This window comes from Anopheles merus, chromosome 2L (genome assembly GCF_017562075.2).
Source record: "Anopheles merus strain MAF chromosome 2L, AmerM5.1, whole genome shotgun sequence".
Lineage (NCBI taxonomy): Eukaryota > Metazoa > Arthropoda > Insecta > Diptera > Culicidae > Anopheles > Anopheles merus.
In genome coordinates, this window is record NC_054083.1 from 22,765,704 (window position 1) to 22,788,208 (window position 22,505).

The 22,505-nt window shown below is 42.9% G+C and overlaps 1 protein-coding gene across 15 annotated transcripts in view; it reads left to right on the top strand.

The window, feature by feature from the left end:
* Positions 1-22,505, top strand: part of LOC121594452 (glutamate-gated chloride channel) — a 123,201-nt gene continuing 100,696 nt past the window's right edge. For 6 of the 15 annotated variants that reach the window (XM_041917708.1, XM_041917707.1, XM_041917709.1 and 3 more), the window contains exons 1-2: positions 6-304; positions 1,465-3,001. The gene's annotated coding sequence lies outside the window, so the exon portion shown is untranslated. Of the gene's footprint in view, positions 360-1,464; positions 3,002-22,505 lie in introns of all 15 variants that reach the window. The other 9 variants (XM_041917714.1, XM_041917715.1, XM_041917713.1 and 6 more) reach the window with 6 other exon arrangements.

Below are 22,505 nucleotides of genomic sequence, written 5' to 3' on the forward strand. Positions count from 1 at the left end.
AAAATCCAGCTAATTCTAGTGTGCCGTAGTGTGTTGCATCGTTATTTTCCCCTGCGTTTCCTTTGCCCAAGCTCGCCGACCAGTCGCCGTGTGGGTTACGGTCGGTCGGCAACCGCTCGGGAAACAGTGGCCGACGGGACACGAACGACGACACCACGGCAGCCTTCCTTCAAGCTGGACGTTACTGGCTCGTTACTGACCTGGCACTCGCTCAGTCGGCCGAAGGAAATCGTTGCAGGCGTTTGTAGTATGCGCAACAAACGGTAGGCAACGCGTGTCCTACCACCGCCGGAGGGTAAAACGTGTACGTGTGCGCCTGTGCGTGTGTATGTGTGTATTGTTTTTGCATGTGTGGCTGTGTGAGTAGCACGAGCAGCTAGGCAGAGTGGGGGACGGACACGGACAGAGATCTGCCGATCCCAGAACGTTACACTCCCGGTTGTTGTGGTTGCTTGAGTTGTTCGGGAAAGCTTTGTTTGGTTAGAAACTTCAGGGTCGGGGATTCCATTGCATCGACCAAAAGCAAAAAAGGACTGTAAAATTAAATGAATTAAAAACTGATCGCTAGTCTGTGCATGTGAGGTTTTAGAAAAGTATGAGTTTAAGAGAAGAAAAAAAAAACAACTATCCACTGTGCTGATGATCGAGTTGAAATCGGCGTCGAGTCGACCGACCGTCAGACGGAGCTTCGCGTATGAAATTACATAATTTGCTGCAAGATGTGCGAACGAGACACAAGCAACTGCAACATCGGACACTCGGGGAACTCGCCTTTTAGGGAGGGAGGGGAATAACATTCTGATACGTGCTGAAGTGATCTAATAGCGTGAATATTCAAAGGAACATTGTTTTTCATTTATTCTTTATGTACTTCAATTGCGGGAAAAATTGATTTGGCAGTAAAAAGCAGTAAATTTGATTTTGTTGCTGGTTGTCTAACAATTTTTTTTTATTGTTGCTTAAAGTGTTGTTGTTGTTTGCCTTATTGTCTGACGTTTCGTTGATGAAATAGGAATTTAAAATCAATTGAATTAATTGATGAAAATTTACATTTGAAGTTGAGCTACTTGCTAATCAACGGGGTCAATTATTGTATTATGATGACTTAAAATAACAATACTTATTCAAACTTGAATACTATAAAGATTATTAACTCATTTTAAAATTATGTTTTCATACCACACAAATATTACAATTATTCAAATAAGAATAAACTGTCGAGATATTTCACTTCGTTGAAAACTTTGATTGAAGTCAGATTTCGTGATCGTGAATAAATGGGAAATCAAAATTAAGGGAATAAGTGGCATCAATCGAGAGAATAGTATTGTACTAAAAATAATATATTAAAGCAATGATCTGGCAGAACCTAGTTTCCAATTTTCTACGCCCTCAAATATCATGTAAAAGGTGCAGAAAAATGTCTAAATCTTGCAACTTTGAAATTGACTCACACTTTCACAGCTAACCAGAACAGAAAAGTCGAAAACTACCCGTTCCTCGACAAGCTACGGCAACGGCGAGAAGGAAGTGGTGAGTGGTGCAACATTCAACAAAACAACAACGGCAAACCAGTTAGACATTTTGTCTGTGCGTGAAGCTCCAAAAATTAAAATCTCGAAAATCCTCGAACTCCGAACGGGGGTGGGAAACGCACTGCAAGTGAAGCTCCGCCTGAAAGAAAACACCGTGTCGACCGTGTGTGTGTATGTGTGAGTGTGTGTCCATGCCGGGGAAATTTTGAAAAAGCCGCAACCGCAGCAGTGTGTGCAGAAGTTTTCCCGTGCAGTGGAAGTGAAATTTCCGAAAACCTCCGTGCCGGTGTGACCGTAGTGTGCTTTCCTTTGTCACTGTAATAGTGTGTGGCTGTGGCTGTATGCATACGTGTCAGTGTCCTTGTGCTTGGTGCATTTGTGAGCGTGTGTATGTAGAGGCAAAAAACAGCAGCCGAATTGTTGTTTTTTTTTTCTTTGTTTAATGCATGACCAACAGTTTACGTGTCCGTGTGCGCGTCTCCCTTTTCGCGTGGAAGCAATTGTTGTGTAAGGCTTCGCGTCGTTTGGTGAATTTTTGGTCGACGGTTAAGCATCGGAAGCCGAAAAAGTTCGCAACAGCGGACGGTCGTGTGAGACATCTTAGCTTGTGCGCTGCGGGCCTAAGGGCAAAACGTGTCGGAATTTCGTCTGGGAATGGCCGGCTGAGTGGTGTTTGGTGAGTGCTGTTTTTCACGCTCATTTGGTAAACGTTTGTGCGAGTGTTTTTCTTTTAGTACCCCCCCCTTTCCCACCAACGATCACAAACGAAAGAAGCGTTAAAATTTCTTGCCAACGATCGTGGTAAGCGTGAGCGAGAGCGTGTGAGAGAGCGAAGCATTCTAAGTAAAACGCACTTAGAACGAAGCAGGCGAGAACGTCCTGGTGGGAATCGATTTGCCACGAAAGTGAGTCTGTGTGTGTGTGTGCGTGAACGAGAAAGCACGAGCAAGTTTTGAAAGTTTTCCCAACGCCACACTGTGTGGCCTCACGTGTGAGTGTGAACGAAAGTGTGAGCGTGAAGGCAACATAACAGCAGTCGAGAGAAAAAGAAAGCAACTGCCACCCCAACACTAGCGCTGCAGTTTATTCCATTCGGTGTGTGCAACCGTCGAAGTGTGCAGGTTGATGAAAGAATAGTTTTGTTTGGTTTTCTTTTTGTTTTTATCTATTTCCGGCAAAGGCAAAGTGTCCTTGTTGCTGCTGCTGCAGCTGCTTTGGGAGTGTGTTTTTGGTGTGGTGTTTGTTTGGCGATTGTGGACCCGGCAGAAGGGCAGGATTCACTTCTGGGTTATCCTGTATTTGTGGGTGTGTATGTGCTTTAATCCAGTGTGACCAAGTGTGATTGAGGGGACGTGTGCGGTTAGCGAATGGAGGCAGGATCGGCTGGGCCAGCTAAGGAACTGTGACGCCCGTGTGACACGACCAAAAGGGACCAAAGTTCGGGTGCCCGTTCGTATGCAGAACACGTAAGTAGCAGTACGCGGGGTCGGTTGCTTGCGAAATGGTATTTCGTTTATTTCTTTCTACGTTTGCGCCTAATGCTGCAACATGCACGGGATGAAAATAGTTTCAGGCAGGGTTGTATGTGTGTGCGTGCTTTCTTATCAGATTGAATCAGATTTGCTCGTGTGTGAAGGAGCGGAGGTTTGCCCCGGCGCTCTTGCATGAAGGAATTTGAAAATGACTGTGCAAGAAATTAGAGATGGAAAAAAACTCGGAGGAATATATAAAGGAAAACGGTGTCTCTTAGACATGTTTAAACTTTCTTCAAGTTAGCATGTAAAGCTTATTTGTGTAGTATAAATGCTAAAGCTTTCAGTTATGCCGTCCTGTAAGTTAAGTTTTATTGAATAATCAATCAAATCATAGTTTTCCGAGCCAAAAGCAGTGCAAAACCAATGACACAAATGACTGAAGTTGTTGCTATTAAGATCGATTTTATATAGCAAAAATCTCGACACCACTTGAAAACTTTTTATATAAAAAATATCACTTGAAGATCATTTTAGCGATCAATCGAGTCAAACAACCTAATAAGCCTAACTATTGTGCAACAAAAATGGTTTTCGGCTAGCTGTATGAAAAAAATGAAGCGAATTATTTCTTACCATGAACATACTTTGAAAGGTAATTATTCAAGCTTACTTTCAAAAATAAATCTACGACCTTGCGAGCCGCTTGTCGTCAGTGATGCGGAATTTTCGCCATATCAGATGAAGATATGCGTGTAGACATTCTTTAAAGTCTACCTACGATTGTTATCAATTCCTCTCAAGTTTTATGACAAAAATATTTGAGTAGAGCTTTTGCGTCATGTAGGTTCAGAACATTTCGATGGGACGATGCTGGGGGATGTTGGACCAGGGAGTAGGACTAGGGTGTCGTATCGAAAATCCTCCGAAATTCACCTAAAATAGTCGCATTGAATTTTGGCGTCATTGCATGCCGCTGCGAAGCCAGTTGACGCGAGTTTTGCTTCCGGATATGTTTGTTCATCTTTCCCAAGTACTATTTCACTGTTCACTGGGCCGGTCTGGTGGTTCAGTCGTCACCTCGAACGACTCAATAACATTCCCCCGTAGCAAGGATTTGATTATTCGGCTGGGTGGTAATAAATTAAGATTCGTAAGCCTGTGTAGGCCGACACGTCCGCGTAGGACATTTTTTCAAATAGAAGAAGATATTTTTAAGGCTTTTGAAACTTAAAACGAAACATATATATTTATTTGATTCTGTAATTCGACTTTGCTGACTAAGTCGCTATTATGAACTCCAACTTTGCCAAATTACGACTAGCACATCCATAACTCAATGATCATATGAATGAAATTTGAATTCTTGTCGAGTAATTAATTCCTGGATTGATGCTGTCAATTAAATATAGTCCTCAAAATTCAATTCAATTCAGTTTATTCAGATGTCAACTTCACAGTTTATTCCTATTCATTCCTAAATTTAACACCTAACCACATTGAATGAGTTCAGGGTACGCATATTGGTTTTACAAAAGGTACTTAAGCATTGCTAGGCGTCATCTTTGTCATGATTATTCCTATACGCGTATACATTTTCAATGAAATTTGCAAGAAATTCGTACCAATACATTCATCTCCGGCTATGTGTGTGCATTTCACCCAAGATGCTGCAGTATTACCCCTTGAACGCCACACACATCTTGTACGCTGCTGCTAAACCAGGTATTTAAACATCACAATAAAATAAGAATGGGTGACATTTAGATGCGGCCCTGCTCCCTGTGCCCGTCTGCCACCCTTTTGCACCCCTGCTGGGGTGTGAATTCATATTCAAATTCGCATACACACGACCGTAATGAAACCTCGCACCGACCGATGTGTGTTTGCGCCGGTGTTGCGAAGCCGTACGTCGTTAAAATGTCGCATCGCCGCTGCTGCGCGTGTGGCACACATGTGAATGTCAATAATTAAAATAACGAAACGTACAACAACAAAAAAAAACAAAATGCAAACAAAAATAACATACAACCAGTGAAATTGTGCTTCCCCGGCGTGCTTCCCACCGACTACCATGTGCCCACCTCGCACTTGCTGCTGCGAATTTTCCCGTTAAGCCTTGGAAAACAAAGCAAATTGTTGCTGGCCGGGAGAAACATAAATAAAATCAAATTAACTCATACACACTCTTAATCCGATTTGTCGAGTTTGGAAGTTCTTGGGATTCGCTTGCGTGCCCTGCGTGCCTGGGTGCGGTGTGGGATCGATAACTGTGGGTGGGTGGATGTGTGTGTGCGTTGAGTGCACTACATCAAACACACAGTCATTCAAAACATCCACCGGTGAGCATTAAATTGAAGTAATAATGTTTTCTTCCGGCAGCGATATGAATGAGTAATGTTGTTTTTTTTTTGAGTCAAATTAGATAGTAAGAGAGAGGGACTAAACAACACAATTTGAAAATATTCATACAAAACGATTGCAAACAATCGAAGTTCGCGACAATTGGAAGGCCAGCTTAGTGTAAACACCTGAACGCTACGAGCAGTGCTAAATCCCTAGGAAACGATTGAAGCGTGGAAAATCCTTCCCCCTTCTCGTTGCGCACAATTTTACTCTTCCTGAAATGCTCAGCAGTAGCACGGAGCAGCAGCGCACCAATGAAGAGCAGTTGTTTTGGGAGGCGGAGGCGCTGTTGTCCCTTTAGGGGATTAAACGGTGTATCGATTCAAACTGCATTTAGTTGTCAGTCGTACCTGCTAAGTGCAGCAGTGGCGGGGCAGTCGCTCCCTGTTTGCCGCCCCCCCCCCCCTTTTCTAGCTAGCTGCGTGTGGCCCAAAGGGATTAGGGGAAGCAGGTTAAGGGTGAGTTGCAGGTGCATACGCTTTCACCTTCAGCAAATCGGATTAGTTCCAGGTGATTTATGAAAGAGTCTTACACGCTTCTTATCTTACGGATCAGGTCGGATTGGATGCAATTGAATTAAATCGTTCGAGTGTGCACTTTAGCTTCTAAAGGGTGGGCACAGAGATAGTGGCACCGGAAGTCGATATCCCTACATTGATCATCACCGCAAGGGATTGCACCATTTATTTATCAGCTCCCGGGTGTGTGTGTGCATTCTGAGAAGGATTTAGCTAATGTAATGGAAAAAGGGCTTTCTCTAGCTTTGGTTCCATTCTCTACATTTAATCTCTTCCCCTTTCGAGGGCACTTCGTAAAGGGTAATAGGAGGTAGGTGGTGAGGTGGGGGATGTTTTGGCAGTGGTTTGGCAGCAACAGTTGCCGCTGGCGTTGGGCGTTGGGCGACCACGCAACGCAACAGTTATTTATGTTTATTTTAACCACGCAACCTAACGCCGGCCCTGGCACAGCACTTTTGTATTGTTATCCCCTTCCTCCACTACCCCACGTTTTTCCCTCCCCCCATGCCCGAACAATGGTTTGTGTCGGTGGTGTGTGCGCTTTTGCATCAATGCACACTATTTTTGTAGCTTGCATGCATGCATGGTTCGGGTGGCGGAATAACACACACACACAAAACAGCCGAAACAGACCCGTGTCGAAACTATCAAGGGCAAGCTACCGTCGGGTGCCTGTTCGGTGGGTGTATGGGTGAAGAATGTAGAGGATTTCACGGCCAACCCTCCCTGTGGCTGTGTGCAGTGCAGCGTACGGTACGCCAATAGGGTTGCATTGGAAAGAAAGTACGTTTCGAAACAGTTGACTGTTTGTCGTCTGCTTGCGACGGGGAAGAAGGGCAATGGATTACAACATATTATATTTGAACGCTTTTTTGTCTTCTTCTTTTGTTTTGTTTGAGCCATGGCTGCTGTGTTTCGATGCCAAGGATAAAGATTTGAGACGCCAGGTAGACGGATTCGTGTTTGAGTGTTTTTTTAAGCAGGAATAAGGAGATATGTGATGATGTGATTAAGGGATTATGTTTAGCTAAAATAATATATAATGGCAAACGAGAGGTGTTGTGATATTCCGCTTTTATTTTTTATGTTCATATTCTGTATAAATAGTTTTTTTTAAATACATAACAGAGTGGGACGACGTTTGTACGGGTACCTTTCATCCAGCTGTCAGTTTATCTATGCTGTTTAGAAATGGAAGTTCGATACAAAGATCACATTGCGTGCTGAAGAGAATGTTTGAAGAAAAAAAGTTATCAGAGCAAATTTTTTATTAGAAAAAATGCTAAAATTCATGGCAAATGTTAAGCATTCTTATTGAAAAAACAAGCAAGTTCTTAAAAATGTCCTACTTTTACCAAAAAATAATATAAATTTCAAAACAGACTTCAAAAATGTGTGATAAAATATATGCTTTGACCCATCATTCTTGTTATTCGAGTATCTTGACGAGGTCGTGTCCCGATGAGACCGGATAAACGGCGTCCCACTGTAATACAAAATGAAACATTAAACATAACACACAGTTAGTATGTTTGTTGCTGTGAGGTATAACAAATAAATCTTTACTATCTTCGAGCGAAGGTTCAAAGATAGTTTTTAGCTTCTCGCATAATCTCAAGCCTAGGTTACAGCCTCAGTGAATTTAGACGTGAAATTTTGGGGGTTTCGGCTACATTTCATAAAATATTACTCAGAATATGGGTTATCGTAACGAAAGGAAGGAAGAATTTCTCAACTATTTAGCCAATAAAGCATTTTCTTGTGCATTTTTCCGCTTTGTTTTCGGCGAAAAAATAATGTTTAGCGGGGAATCACAAGGAAATGCATGTAATTCAATGTTTCAATATGTTATGCAATCTAAATAGTTGGGAATGTAGTAAGAAATAAAGCGGAAAACCCAAAATTTCATGTTCACTTTTACGTCTAAAGGTCTAAACGACGTTAAATTGGACACTCGACAGAACAACACACTGACGTGTCCTTGTTGAGTTTTAATATGCTAGTTTTTATTGATATCTACATTAACAGTTTTATACGATCGACTGTACGTTCTATCGTGGGCAGTGTTGATAATTGTCGATATTTTTTTTATGATATTCGCAGTAAGCGGGTGTCAAAATCATTTTTTGATCATGATATTCATGGTTACCATGACACGACTTTCCAAAAGTGACAATCATTTGTGCAATAACAATCAATGGTTTTTCGATGACATGATTGCAAAAACTGTAGAATGAATGTCATTTGACATTTTTCATGAGACGCCAGAACTGCTCTATCGTGCATTTATCGATACTTAGCCATTAGACCACTTGATATTTTCACTTAGTCAACCCGGAAAATGGTGTTCTCTTACAGGAGTATAGAAATTCACGCGAAAACACGAAAAAGGACCCATTTTCGATGAAGATCTAGTTCACTTGAGGTACGGCAAAATCAAAAAGTCAAATGATTGTAGCAGAAAAATATCATCGTGTCAAATGATATTTTTTTCCGTGATTGTCGAATGAATGCGTGGATCTAGAATGCGATGCTTCAAAAAGTATCATTTTGTAAAATTTGATGTCGACGACTATCACCGTTCGCAACACTGATCGTGGGAAGAATATTCTTCCTCCTTTTCACGCATTTGATCGGATCGTTGACACTTTCCTTTTGCTGCGCCTACGCTATTTCTCTCTAGGGAGTGTATCTGTGTAATGTCAAGTACGACAGGCGTGACCCCTTTTTTATACAACCTTTCTCAGATAATGGTGAATTGGTTGCATTGATGGGGGTTTTTATTTTGAGCTCAACCGTACCTAATCTTGTATAGTTCTTCTGGTACATGTTTCGAATGTACCACTGCATCGTCAAGTGCATAAAATCATTCCGTTGCTCTTGGGTTGGATCTGTTTATCAAATAATGCGTTCTCGCATTTTATTACCCGCTTGATATTTTTGGACGAGTCTGTGTTTAAATGATTTTTTTAATTAAAATTTTATCATCCTGAGAAACGTAGATGCGAAAAGATTGAAAAATGAAAAGAACGAGCAGGACGTCCCTTTGTAGGTTAAATATGCATGCTTTAATCAAATGCGCTGACAAAAGAAATGCTTCACGCAACAAACAATCCAACCACAACAAAAAAGCTGCTTTCTATTTACCGCATTTTGTAGTAAATAAAAAGAGTGGAACGGGTACACTATTTTTCAAACACTTTATTTTCCTATCCCGCACGCAAATAATCCCACCAACGAGTGAGTTTGATAGTTTACGGTACCGCGTGATTGTGTTCGCCGTACGCAGTTCAGCCATCCGATGAGCGAGTCAAAAAAACATCGGTCTCAAATTTCACAACGCTCAAAACGGGCAATAAAAGCGTACCCGTAGCTGGCATTTGGCATTCGTTTTGCTGCGTGGAAAATCGGCCTCTTTGCGAAGACATGAAGCGAGCAAAAGAGCATAAAGGGATCACATCTTCGAGTGGAAAAGAAGCTTTTCAATGCATGCTGGTGCTTTCCGATATGTACCGCTTGCTGATGCAAAGGGGAACGATGGTTGGGAGGACACTGGCACGCATAGAAGCTTTTTTTTTGTGCTACAGCTGGCAACCGTATGAAATATTCAAAGACGACGCCAAGACGATGTCTGTGCGTTGCCGCTTGAGTGTCGCAGAATGTTTACACCATTAAGCCGATTTTCTTTCAGCAGCGGTAAACCATTCTCCTCCACCTCCACTTGCTGGACGGTTAACATCGAGGTTAGCAGCCTAAAAAGAGGGCGGCTAAAGAAACACACACACACAGACAGGAGGCAGGATAAAATAGTCCTTTGTCGCTCGCCGGGATCGCCTGCACAGACGTCATCTAAAACGGTACGCCGATACGACGGGAATGGCACAGATGGGAAATCTCAGCAGCCGTTTCTGATTCCCAAACACAACACTACGTAGGAGCATTTTTTCTTTCGGTGAATTTAAATGGGCTCGTCGTGGTAAAATTCGGCCAAAGCTAGATTCCGTTCGTCGCACCATCTCAAGTGTTTGAAGACGAGTGTTGCGGTTATTCTGAACTACATAATGACCCTTCCGAGGGGATTTTTGAATGAAAAGAGTATGAATATTTGTACGATCCTTGTAGCCTTATCTATTCATGGGCATTTCGGGCAATTGAATTGGCTCATCCTGGTCTATTGTGGTCTTAAGTAAATGAGTGGTGCTGCAATTGAAAACATAATTATTTTATTCATTTTTTAATCTGCAAAGCAACAATTTCCTTCATCCGGAACTGGTTGTGGAGTAAATAGATATTCAAATCAAATCAAATCTACGCTCACAAACGATTTGGCAAATTGCTCTTGCTGAGCTGGTGGTTTAGCCGCTCTAAACACCCTCACACTCTCAGCTGACCGAAGCGATGCAAATAATTTCGCAGCTTTATAGATACGAATCACCATCATCTTCCCGGCCGGCTGCTGGGGTAAGCAAAGGGGAAAAATGCGTGAAAATATTCCGCGCTTCCGAACCGACCGCACGGTTATCTTCATCCGTATCAACACGGGCGATTTCCCGGTGTACGTGCAAGCGAACGAAATGGCAAACTGTGCCTACGGGAGAGGAAGCAGTTGCCAAGAGGAGGCAAATATGTCTGGTGGAAGTGGCAATCGAAATCTGATGTTGACATATTTCCGTTTGTTTGACCATTTTGCCTAAGCTATTTGATCTCGTCTGTAGTAGTGATGGTGGTTGCCAGACGACTGTAACGGCCACCACGGTCAGTTTCTTTGCCTCCCACCGTGGTCCACAATCGTTCGCCATTTCGGACACTGACACCGTCGAACCGGCCGAAACAAGGCTTAGATTTATTTTTATATACACTTCGTTACGTTTCATTTCGCGCCTGACTATGTGTTTTTTTTCGTATAAGTATGAGTTTGTTTCTCTCTTTCATTCACGCACCCGCATGCCTGTGGAAAGAGAAGAATGGTAGAAAAAAGTGAGTCAATTTGCGCTAAACCTGCGAACTGTGCCAGTCCCGTAGCCGGGCAAGAAATGGGGAACTACAACCGGCTGAAACATTCATTCTAATGGAGACGCATGGTGGTTCATGGTTGCGTGGCGATGGAAGCGCCTGGTGGTTCACCCGTAAACGCAACGGTGCGCTTGCTGGGAAAGGGGTTGGCAGAAACGTTCGTTTGACTCCCATTTCGGAGCAGCAATGGAAAGACCCGGTGTAATCATAATTCATCGATAATGATACTTATTTTCGGTGCAATTCACCGCCGTCTACAGTGTACACGAACAGTGGGGTTTGGGAGATGGGGGAGGGGGGGGGAGACAAACTGCCAGCGCAAAACTAATGATTCCGAGACAGTAACGTAAAATACAACGACCCGCTGTCCCAGCGTGTACGACGATGTTGCCAAGTGGTTGATGCACGCGAATGAAAACGGTATGATGTTGGCAATGTATGAGTGTGGTGTTTTTGGGTGCTTTTCTTGATCGTTTGTGATGGTTTGTAAGAAGCGAAGGACGGGATAAAGTTATTCGTGTACACATTTTCTTTTGTTACCATCATTATGGGGTTTTTTTTCATTCTTACTTTGTACTTTAATTGACTTTATGGATATTATTTCATGGAAGATTGCTAGTTTTCGGTTCTACACAGCAAGCAAATATAATTGAATACGTTGAAATCGGTCCTAAAAATACATTTTTCAGTTCATCCACCAGCTAGACACTATTACGATAAGAAACGTATTCAAAAAGAGAAACAACAGTGGGAAGAGGCCTCACCGCTAAGCACATTTGCATAATTTGCATAATTGACATTTTATACGAATGTCGTAAAATAATACGCAGAAAACAGGGAAATGCTTTTTTCTCGATTCCTTTTTGCGCGACCCGAAACAACAATCCACAAATAGATCACATTTCACATGGAAACTAGGCAGTCGGGCAGGGGGTCGTGTTCACTCCCGTTCGCAAAAGACGATTGACTGACAGACGCTGAGTGTATCCTTAGGATCAAATTTACAAACCGAGAGATTTCTTTTCCTTTTCGATTTTCCCGCTATCTTGCATCGTTTGGAGCGCGTTTTATGCATTTGAATAAAAACGAGCTAAAACATTAGTTTGCATGTTTATGTTCCGATACTGCTCTTGCCTCTTATGTGCTTACAAACCGTCCCAGTCACACACACACATATACACACACATGGGATTTTGGACGTACCGTGTTCCTGGTTTTTTTCTTCTTATCTCTTGCTCTCTTTTTCCCTTGTGTCAGTGTCTGATTCGTTCGATCGAGTTACAACCCAATACTCCGGACGGCGCACCGAAACGAGCCCCCGAGAATTTCGTTCCGGTAGTTTGCATTCCAAAACCGAGCACGGGAACAAAGGAATCGTGCGCAAGTGTCTGTCTGTCCTGCTTGCGGAGGAAACGCTTGCGTAACAGTGTTGTGAACCGTGCCGTAGTGCCATCGAGTGGCCCATTCGGGGGAACTACCGAGCGACTCAGTCACGCGGCAGGAGGACGCAAACACCACACTACTGTTTCGGGACATTTTTTGGGCGGCGGGGGTGCACCATCTCGCGATGCTCTTCGGAACCCTCTGCTGTGAGGAGTGTTGTGTAAGACTCAGTGTTATGCGCTAAGGCACACCAAGCTTGTCCAGATTGTACGAACCCGAAATGAAGGACTATTTTGGAAGGACGATCGCTGTGTGTAACGTGCAAGGGAGTGTGATTCTAAGAGTGTGTGTGTGTGTGTGTGTGTAAAACCACTAAGCAGAGGCAGAGTAGAGAGGGTGCGACTCTATAAAATTCCATCACCAAGTTCGGAGATTGAGTTGCCAACGCTTTTCCATCCGATGGTGAAGGTGAAAGCTGGTGTGGCCCCTGTGTGCTAGTAGAACAAAGAGGGCATTAAAGCGTTGGGTTCTGGATGGGGCGGAACTTCTGGGCCCACAGTGGGTGACTCATGGCTAACGGGTGTATGTGTGAGTGTGTGCGTGCTGCCGTTTCGTGTACAGCACTATCTGTACCCATACAACTTCATCAGGCGTTGGTGGTGTCCGTTTCGGGCGGAAATTTTTGGACCAAATACTTTCGGACCACCACGCTTGTTGCTTCCACTGACGCTGGTCGCCCGGTTGTATCCGTTTCCGAGTTGGTCGAGTATGTGAAAATGCTTCAGGGTGGACCGTAGTTGGGGATGCAGCCGAAATGGCGAATGTAACGAGTGGCGGGGGAGCAAATATTTGAACAAAAGAGAGGTTTTTAGCTTTGCTGGGTGCATTTATCAGTCAACGCATCAGCAGCAGCCAATCAGGCTGTAGCGGCGCGCTGCCCCCCGGAACCAATCTGCCAAAGCAAAACAAAGCGAGCGAGAAAGTTTTTCTTTGTGTGGGGAAGCTTAGTCCACTTAACCTTAACTGATTATGATGGAATTAAGCTTTCGCTTTGTTTTGAACCGTGAAAGGTGTATGGTTTGTTGCTCTGTTTTCTAACAAAAAAAAACCAACGCGCTCATAAAGATTCGAATGGGTGATACCACGCAGAAAATGATAATGGTATATTCATTGGACGTTGGTTGGAGCTATTCGGAAAAAAAGAGTTCACGTGGTAACAAGCACATCACAGATGTTTGTTAAGCGTATTAGAAAGAATTAGAGTCAAAATTTAAATTTTAATTGAACATTCAAAAGTTGTGCTTCTTTTTCAATAAGGCGTCATCCATCAATTACGTAACGCAAAAAATGCAAATTTTCGATAAAATCGGTACTATTTCCATGAGTTAAAACAAATTGGGTTCAAAAGGAATTGTAGTGGCATTACACCTGCTTCCAGCCTTACAGCTGAATCTCGTGTCATTTGCTTCGAATCACGTGTCGTTACCTGTCGTCAATTGCAGTTAGTAAGTTTTTGGCAAGTTTTTCCATCCGTTCGTCGTTCTCAGCGTTACGTAATTCATGGATGACATTATTGGTGGAGGTCATTCCAATTCTTAGTAAACGAGTTTTTGAAATAAATAAACTCCTGTATATAGTTAAGTTCTCAATAGCATTTTTAAGATATTTCATCTGATTTGAAGGATCTACTATGATACACGGGGGCGGTCCCGTGGTACAGTCGTCACCTCGAACGACTCAATAACATGCCCGTCATGGGTTCAAGCCCAGAATGGACCGTCCCCCCGTAGCAAAGATTGACTATCCGTCTACGTGGTAATGAATTAAGCCTCGAAAGTCTGTATAGTCCGGCATGTGCACGTAGGATGTTGCGCAAAATAGAAGAAGAAGAACTATGATACAGACCAGAAATTGTATTGGTTTGTCGCTCCAAATCGACCCAGGTTTGACTATATTAATTATTTGGGAGATTCAATTACCTTAGAATTGGATTGCATGTAAATATTTTAGCTCTAGTCTGTAATTTAAACACTTTTTACTGTTAGTTAAGTTTAGACATAAATTCCTTATTGATATGTCAAGCGGCAGTTCTAAAACTCCTGAACAGGGGAATGAATTCTGGCGCATTGCGAATATTTCACAACTTATCTCTTTTGTCATAAATGTACATTGGGGATAAAAAAAACACAAAATCTTATGATACCTACATGGAATATGGGCTCAGTATTTTACATAACTCCCTGTTTCAAGAAATGCGTTAAAATTGACAGTAGCACATACCAAACTCAGCATTAATATGCTCTCGAACTCTGCTACCCTGCCCAGGTGCCATCGAGCTTTGTGGATCCAGTTGGATGTAATTTTAATTTCTCCTTTACGACCTCTTTACGTACCGCTATCGCTCGTGTAAGCTGATAATGTGAGTGAGCGTGTATGTGTGTGTGTGCGTGTGTATGTTTGTGTGTGTATGTGTGTGTGTGTGTGTATGTGTGCAGCGCAGTTGTTTGACGCAGCTAAACGACTTGCGACATGCGTTTTATACTACCGTGTCGTGTGGTCGTGTGCGCGCAGTTTATTAGCGCGCTTTCAACACTTGCACGTACACGAATACACGAATCGTACATTTGCCCTTACAAACTGCCCCTCTCACTCTGACTCACTGCTTCTTCGCAACAAAAAGCACACAATGCAGCAACGTTTTGTAGAGCCGTCGTAACGGGCCGGCGCCGGCATAGGGGTTTCGTCGTCTGGGTGGGCTGCCAGAAACGAGTCGCCGGAAAATTGCTATTGAAAATTTAATAGCTGCATTAGTTTTTATGCGTTATTGATTAGCGATTAAGGGTGTGAAGCTTCCCTTTGCCAGTATGGATTCGGGCGAAAAGTGGCCTCATATGTTTGTGTGTGTGTGTATTTGCGTATGTGTGTAAAATGCGTTTCCGCAATGCATAACGCGTTTCCAGCGAGATATTCATCCCGCGTTTGAAAAATCGATATTGGGAATCATGAATCTCGTAGCCCACAGGAAATTGCATCAGCGCGCGTTGATGATGGCGTACCAGAAACGGGAGTGCACGTGCAGTGTAGCAGGAAACAATATTTTTTTCTAGCTACAAAAAAGTGTGATATCTCAACCGGATGACATCATCGAGCTAGATCACGAAGCACCAAGAAATCAATTTCGATTATCTTTTCTCGTTTCACGGATTGGTAATTGCAGAGATGCATCCGGATAGGGCGGTTTATTTTTTATATGTTTATGCTTTCCCATTGGGTGCAACAGATTGCTTTGCAATATGGTAGTGATGGGAGTTTGGGTTCTGATTAGATTTGATCGAATTGAAATCTTGCTGTGCATGTCCAGAACCCGTTTCCCATTGGGGGCGTGATCGTTCCGAGATGGCTGGATATAATTTCGGAGAATGAGGTTAAGACCTGTTCCCTCTCTAACGTTATTTTAAAGCACTTTGCATAGAATTGCACAACAATTTCCCCAAACGGGAGTTGTTGTGCGACTCTTCAATGGTTATCTTCTTCCAATTTTCGAGCAACGATTTATCAGCCGAGTTTTTGCATTTATCAAGCACACATTTAGATGCGGTCCATCCGATAACCTCTTCTCCCCCATTGGGCTGCTTATTCAAATGTTTGATAAAGTCGTTATGCGTACCGAAGATAAACCTTCCCGCCGATAGAAGTGGTTCGTCGTTTTCCCGCGACTGCTCAATTCGCTTATCAAAGCAGCATCATCGCAGCCCAACGAATGGTCTGTTTTGCTTCTTTTTCTTTTTTTTTGTTCTGTCCTCCTCCCAAGAGTCGGCCGTTCGGCGTAAAATAAACACCCAAATACGCACGCCCACCGTTCGACGGTCTGTCGGTCTGGAGATAATTCCAATCTTGCTTACCTCACCGCCGCCGGCTCGCGAAACAGTCCAAAACGCCGGCTTCTGAAGTCTGAATGTTGATTAAAAGGCCCACCGAGCGGAACGGCATAAATGGAGTTTATGCTCTCCCGGTAGATACCTTTTTTCCATAAATTATCTTTTCCCACCGAACGGAAGGGCAGCCAGACGGGGGTGCCAGGTGGAGATGGCCAAAGCGGATGCGGTGCTTCGCTCGTTTGTGTGCGCGCGATGCGTGCAAATTGGATGGATTGTGGTGGTTCTGTTTTTCACGCCACACGCGTGCGTGCATGCGCAGGAGGGGGAGGAAGAGGAGGAGGAGGAGGAAACGGTTGCGATGTTCTTTTTTTAAAGGATGCTTCGGATTATGTACAAATTATGTTGCGTTTTTCGTTTTTACGGGTTGCCTTCAACGACGGTTGTTTTGCAACTTTTTTATTTGTGTGAGCTGGATCGAATACACTGCTCGGTGAATTACTGCCCGTGAAACGAATGAAACACCCCCTCCACGGTGGTGGGAAAATGTTGCACAAATAAAAGAAATTGTAACAGTATTGCATTTTTTTTTAGCATTTCAAAATGAAGTGTTGTGCTTTGTTTTGAATTTTGACAGTGTAACCAATTTTTGGGCAAGTTTGACTGATAAAAGAATTGTTTGACAAATAAATGCTTATGAAACTAGGAATGATGACGATGGCATTTGAAAGGTTTGCTTCTGACAATGAAAATTTAGTTAGGCATGATTGAAGTAGATGTTATTTTAATACGAAGCCACATAATAAATGAATATTATTAAAACGTGATTCATATGGTCAGATTATGAGCGAAGAAAGTTGTCTGACGTAAGAACAGTCTGTATTTTTACGATTTCAAATTCAGATGTATACTTCAGGCGTACTTCAAACGTTATGGCTACAATTTTTCGTTATGGTTTATATTTACCCTCCCGTTAAGACCTGTTTTGCTTCGGTTATTTTTCTTCTGCTTCTGCCCGATCTCATTGGAATTGTATGAACCACCAGGCGCATCCATTAGTACTTGCTTCACTTACCGTTTGTTGTTTATTTACTTTGTATGCTGTCCCTCGACGAGTGGCTCATTCATTTTTGTTGCCTCCCGAGGTGGTCAGTCCATACGCGCCACGGTCCAAAGAAAACAGTGCCACATGGTCGCTACAAAATATTTCAAACTGCTACAATGTTGTTTTTATTTCGTACCGCTGTGGACGTTTTCCGGTTGGTGGTAGAGTTTTACTTTTGGCTTGTTTTGTGTTTTTTGAGAGTTTGGTGAAACAGCGGTTGGTTTATGGTTTTTTTAATCAGAAGGAATGATTTTTGCTGTATTGTTTATACCGCTTTCTTCTGTGTGAGTTCGATATTATTCTAAAACAACTCAAGTGGTATGGCCAACTAGCCTGTTCTTACAAGAATTTGAACAGAACAGAAAAGGTTGTTGTGCATTAATCCACTGGACATTCTTTATTATATTTTATCAGTGCTAATGGTTTCAAACTTTTCAAAGCACAAGGTATATAAAAAATACCAACATTAAAAAGTAAAATGACAAATAATTACAAAAAATGATGCTTCAAAAAACACGTGTACCTTTACCCACAGTTCCATTATGGCCATTGTACGATGCCGCGAAAAACACATAAAACAACCATTTCTCAACGTTATTTGACGCCTTGCTCATGTTCATCTGGAAAACAAATCACACCAAACATCGATTTAATAACTGCTGCACATCTTGGCAGTCGCAATAACACAAGCTCCGCCTTTCCAGCCTGCCAAATTGCTGTTTTCTATCCATTTCACTGAATCCATTTCGACTTAAAATAACTCTTGAAGGACACCGAAGCCGAAACGTGAAGGTGCCACCTATTGCTGCTACCGGCACTTCCAATGAACCAAGCAAAAAACAACAAGATAACCGATTCCTCCAAACACTCCCGGTGACAGAAAATTGATTCGCTCAATCAATCATAGCCGGCCTCCAACATGGAACGGGGCTGTAATTGAGTGTGTATGTGAGTGTGTATCTTTTGTGTATGTGTGCCATACCTCCCCACCACTTGTCTATTTTGGAGCCAAACCCGTCGAAACTAGCTTGTTGACATGTGTTTTTCTTCGGCAACCCGTCATCCACTTTCTTTGGCAGCTTGGCCTTTCTCTCCCACTCTCATTCCCTTCCCTCATCGTTGTTCCACCGGTACCGATTGGCCCCATCGAATGCAGGAGCTTAGTTTGCGAAGGTTTCGCTTCTTCATTTATGGATGAGGCGGATTGGAGGAGGGTGGGAGCGGAAGAACCTTCGTCAGGTTTTTGATGATGATGTCCACGCGAACGATCATATCGTTCCGGCACGAGCATCGACGCCTGCCACACCATACGCTTCATGAGCCGTGAATGAGTGGTGTTTGTATGTGTGTGTGATCGTTAGCTGTTATTTTTTTTGATAAACACATGCAAGTACAAGCATGTGTGGAAAAAAGGGCATTTGCTTTTGGTGGCACTTTGGAGCCAGGTTTAATTTCGTTTTCTTTTTGTCGTGGCAATAAAATACGCTACGCTATAAATCCATCCTTTTACGTCTAAACTACAGGCCCTAACAGGCCCCCCGCACGTTACATTTACACAGTAGCGCAAATAAATACATCAAATAAAACATCACCGCCGCCGGCTGGTCAGGTGACGTCGAACGGTGGAAAAGTGAAAATATTTTAGAAACCAACGCAAACTCTTCCTCACCCCCCCTCCCCCTTCCTTTCCCTCCCAAAGATCATGCGCAACTGGGTTAAAGCGTCGCGCTCAGCCGCGCAACGCACGGGTGGCGACGATATCAACGCGGGCGCGCTAGGTGGCGGTGGAGTGTCGCAAAAATTTATATTTAAATTTCATCCGTCCACGGCCGCCACCGCAACGTGTCGCACCACACCGACCATGTACATGTGTGTATGTGTGCATTTTTTGGTATTTATTTTACTCGGGTTTATATTAAAGCAGTCGTGCGGGGATCGGTCGATGTATTCGGTACTCGCGTTGTACCTACATGTGGCCTTCTATAAGCTGCCCGCCCATTTGATACACCTTCTCCACCTGCCACCTGGGAACAAACCTCTCGAGCAAACACGGTTCCAACTGCACATGCCGGCTCGTGATGACATGCCGTTCGCTTGCGCCCGATTGTGTGTGCACGGTAGCGTGTGAAATATTTAAAATCACCGGCCTGGCCTGGTCCTGCCTGGTGCTGCCGAAAGTGGCCAACACGGGGTGACGAAACGGGAGGAAAAAATCGCACAAGTATGATTGCAAAAAAAACACACACACACACACACACACAAACGGCACACGAGGGAAACCGGGCCAATGCTAATGAAAATGCTGTACCGAGCCGACACCGAGCAGGAACAAACACTGAGCGCAAAAAAAACTATCATTACACGCCGAAATACGGAGGCATATTTGAGAGACAGCACGAGTACATAAACATACAGGAAGAGGGAAAGGAGAAGTTAGAGAAAAATATGATTGCCTGCCAAAAAAAGCCGACCGCACCCCGATGCTACGCAAACGAAATCCCATCGCAGCTGCAGGTCGCGTTCCTGTACTCATTAATGAATGCCTTTCGGATGCATTGGCAAATATGGGTTAACGGTAGTTTTGTTCTTCTTCTTCGCTTGCATTTGTATGCTCTGCTGTTGCATGTGCAAGTGTGCCTTTATTCAAGGGTCAGGCTTTTTTATTTCTTGTTTTTTAGTGAATGCAACCTGATGACGGTGCAATAATAGTCTTTTTAACTCTTTTCTCCTGCAACCGGTGTTCCGCTGTTTGCAATTGGGGTTTTCCTTTTTTGTTTTGCTTGTTTGCTTGCCTGTTTGCTTTGCTGCATGAATCGTAATTATCTCTTTGAGTGGAAAATTTATATCAATTACGGGGAAAGTGCACACGACAAATACACGGGATAACATTGTTGGGCTTTAATGGGCTTTTTTCCATCCAATATTTGTTGTGCACATGCTTGGTGGGTGGTGTGCTGTTTTTAAGGTACGTTAAAGTTAACCTAAAAATTACCGGGAAACTGGCACCTTAATAAAGAGACAAGAGGTTTGAATTAAGTCTTAATTCATTAAATAAACTGGTTCCATTGAAATTGTGTTGTATCTGAGTTTTTAAAACGTGTCTTAGCGTAATTGTTCTCAGTTCCTGAGGTAGCTTCCTTATAAAGTCTTCAGGTTAACATGAAATGCCAAAAAATATATTTGCTGACTTAAGATATTCCTTTTATGGTCAAATGCTGAAAGTTGAGAAGATTTGTGCACCAAATAATGCTAATAATGCTTTTGATATAGCTTCTTTTATATTTATATTACGCCTAAATCAACATGGTTTAATAGACTACCGATAATGTATGATTTTGATTTTGGTCGCGATTATGTATAGATATTTCTATCAACAAAAAACAACATATGATCTATAAGTTTCGACAGAAGGTATGTGTTCTGGCAGAAGGAAAGAAATTATTGCTGAGAATTGTGGATGAAACTTTCCTGCTATCAAGACATGGAATGATCCGATCGGTAATCAACCGCCTATGAACTGATCGGTCGTCAACTCGTACGACTTAACAACATTACCGTCATGGATTCAAGCCCCGAATAGACCGTGCCCCCCTACGTAGGACTGACTTTCCTGCTATGGTAACAATAAGTAACTGAAAGCCAAGCTCACTTCACTAGTGCGTACAGGCAGGCCTTGACCGACAACGGTTGTTGTGCCAATGAAGAAGAAGAAGACCACTTCTTTAATATAAAAAGTAGAGCCAATATGACTTTTGGGTTGGTACGTAAAATGACGAGTTAATTCATTGGTCCTATGTGTATGTGCATGATATTTGTTAGTTACGTTCGTTCTATAGCAGAGTTCTCTTCTACAGTGTGGTGTCCTTATGCAGATCGCTGGATAACACAAATTGAAAAAGTGTAAAACAATAAAACTAAACTTGCTGTACGCCTTCTGAGATGGCTGAATAGTTTGGAGCTTTCCTATAGATCGATGCTTTTAGGTTTAGAAAGCTTAGTAAATGGTCGGGAAAAAGCAAAAGTTTCTTGAGCAAATTGTTAAATGGAGAAATAGATGCGCCAAGACTTCGTAATAAAATAATTCAAGTTCCAAGATCTAGTTCAAGACACAACACTTTCGTACAAGTGCAGCGTAGCAATAATATCTACGCATCAAATGAACCAATACCTACCATGGCACGCAGTTTCGAATTAAACGAATCAATTAGGTCCTTCGTTTTTCGATTATTTGTGCATCTATTAGCAATAGGTTAGATATTATTGTATTGTAATATTGTTAGATATTTTTGTATTTTATATCGATCTCAAACATGTACAAATAAATAAATTAATTTATAACAGAGTATATGTTAAAAAACAAGCTTTCAAGCTTTGCAACCAATCCTGAGGATTTTAAAAATGATTGAGTTGAGCTTGTTCAATTAATGCATTTGATTCTGACTTCCAAGGATTGACTATTCGGCTACGTGGTAATGAATTAAGTCTCGAAAGCCTGTATAGGCCGGCATGTCCGCGTAGGACGTTACGCCAAATAGAAGAAGAAGAAGACATTTTTCTAGCTTGTAATCTCCATTACAAAATCAACCTTTTACCATTCATGTACACCTTTCGAGCACCAAAACAACCAAAAAGGGCTAACATTACCGTACATCCTTGCGCACAGCCCAGACTTGTTGATGGCAATCAATCTTTTGTACGTATCGACAGAAAAAAGCTGTCCCCTTACGTCCTTTATGGAGAGCTCAAAAGAAGCCATCACAATAAAATGCTGAAAACGAAAAAACAAAAAAATAAACATAATTCGAAACACCCACCATCGTTAGGGCCAAATTGCAGCACCACCGTCACCTTCGCCGGCTCGTACGTTTGACAAGTCTCTACATTATACTCCCTCCCCCCCCCCCCCCCACTCCCGCCAGCATTCGGTCGGTATTGTTCCAACCCGTCCACTCGTCACAGCGCACGGTAGAAGGGTGTTATGTTTTCAATCATTCTTCATGAATAAAACATATCCCTCGTCCTTTCTGGGTGGTGGAAAAGGTGTGTCCGTTCGGTGTCCCGATGGAACCCACCGAGCCCCGAGCATACAGCAACGGGCACACACGTGAAGGGAATGACCCCTCGAGGAATGACACCAACAGGCGATGATGCCCTTTAGTGCGACGGTGCAAACGGAAACGAAAAACCCTCCCGAAACC